This window comes from Mus caroli, chromosome 19 (genome assembly GCF_900094665.2).
Source record: "Mus caroli chromosome 19, CAROLI_EIJ_v1.1, whole genome shotgun sequence".
Taxonomy (NCBI): domain Eukaryota; kingdom Metazoa; phylum Chordata; class Mammalia; order Rodentia; family Muridae; genus Mus; species Mus caroli.
This window is the reverse complement of record NC_034588.1, coordinates 8714391-8716330: the sequence shown is the minus strand read 5'-3', so window position 1 is coordinate 8716330 and position 1940 is coordinate 8714391. Positions and strand designations below refer to the sequence as shown.

At 40.1% G+C, this 1940-nt stretch overlaps 1 protein-coding gene across 2 annotated transcripts in view; it reads right to left on the bottom strand.

Moving 5' to 3' along the window:
• Positions 1-1537, bottom strand: part of LOC110285836 (membrane-spanning 4-domains subfamily A member 6C) — a 12126-nt gene extending 10589 nt beyond the window's left edge. For both annotated transcript variants that reach the window (XM_029472321.1, XM_021152281.2), the window contains exon 1: positions 1368-1537. The gene's annotated coding sequence lies outside the window, so the exon portion shown is untranslated. The remainder of the gene's footprint in view (positions 1-1367) is intronic.
• Positions 1538-1940: the final 403 nt, after the last annotated feature.

The window sequence follows — 1940 nt, the reverse complement described above, 5'->3', positions numbered from 1 at the left end:
GAAGAAGAAGAAGAAGAAGAAGAAGAAGAAGAAGAAGAAGAAGAAGAAGAAGAAGAAGAAGAAGAAGAAGAAGAAGAAGAAGAAGAAAAGTTGGATGGGTGGAGAGGATCTAGGAAATGGAGAAAGTGAAACCACAATCAGAATACATTATATGAATTTTCAGTAAGAAATTAAGTGCTTTGACTTTAAATATAAAATAACTACAAACAAAACAAACTATGCTTCCCGGTTCTGCCCCCACCTCCCAGACTGTGCACCATTTTGCATCCTTGACTTGTTCTTCGGAAGAAGAAACTGGTGGTATAGGGAAATGTAAAACCACCACATCTCAAATTTAGGAGTTATTTCCCCATAATATTAAACAGAACCCAGTGAGTTTATAATAAACACATCATAGGCAGGGAAAGCCTGAATCCCTACAAGTTCCTGTGTCTATGCACACATTTTCACATGAAATTTGTCAAATGTAGCTCCAATTTCACCTAGAACAATTGCATTGTCTTTATTCAATGGCATTCACTGTCCAGTTACTTTGCTAGCCTTGAGTTATTAAAGTCAACTTTTATGCTTTCCAATCCATGCTAGGTACCACTCAAATATGTAACCCCATTTGCCTGTTTTGAGTGTCTAATAGTGCCAGTTTAAGAATTAGCACTTCCCATTTTATCATATTTTAGTTCACATGATCTTGTAGGGTTTTTCTTCACCAAGCCAATCCTTTATGTTAATAAAATCACAATTGGAAGAAATTCAGAATTAACAATTTGATGTACATGTGGAAGTAATTTATACTTTGTAGAGCAACATAAAATCATTGTTAAATAAATAGGCAAAGTTCTCTTTATTGACAAGTTGCCTACACACACTTGTGTGTTGGACCCCAACTGTCTCTGATTCTGGTTCTTCTCTTTATTTTCCCACCTGCCAATGGCAGTCTGTGCCTGAGTCTCTTCAGCACGGAGAAGCAGTTTAATGCAATGGCATGAGAAGTCCTGGAGTCCTAAGCTGTGGTTCAAGTTTTGTCACGCTCCCAACACTTATATCCCTGTTAGTTAAAAGAACCAAGTTGCCTGGGGAATGGCTTTCTGAGCTCATCTTGGCTCCCTTCTGTTCTCTGTGCTATTCTCAGCCCTTAGGCTGCCTAATCAGTGAATGACCTGAGAGTTCTGCTCCTAATGTCAGTGATCACCAAGATCATGCAGCTAAAATGGCCAGGACAGAGGTAAGCCAGATGCCCTGTGCCTTTGCCCATTTAATTCTAAAGAGCCCCCGTGTCTCCACTGCTTTCATGAGCATCAGCAAGTTCTTGTAACTCAGTCCCAGAAACAGAGTGCTACACAGAGGGAAGTCTCTTCAGGGTTGCCTACCTGAGCCTGTGCGCCTTGTCACCCAGTCACTTCCAGCTGAGCTCTCAGGAACCCTAAGAGCTTTAACTCTGGGTTCTCTCAGGCTGATCCTTGGTTCCTTCTTGTGAACTTGTAACTGTCCCCAGCCCTTCCTTCTTCTGTGCTCACTGCACGGGAAGGGAAGTGGTGCTTACAGGCTGTGGACTGTTATTGTGCCTGCACTTCCTATATCAGAAAGTCCCAGTAACTTCAGAAAAATCACTAAGAGATTTGAGAGAGTGGGGGGTGGGGTAGTAAGTCCCAACACCCACCAGCTCCACTTGAAGCCCAAGTTCACTTTCTTGAACTTTAGTTGTTTAAGCGTTAAACTGAAAACAGCAACAAGCCGGGAAAAGCCATTAAGAAGAAAGTTTTCTGAAGGACCTGTGTTTCTTCTAAATAGAATTTAAGGAACTATCTTGATAACTAATGATATTACAAGTTGTAGTAATACTGATGAATAAAACATATCTCAATGTATAATAAAGTATGATAATAGTAATCACGACATTGGGAATAATATATTACTTTATTATATTGTAATACACTACTGAA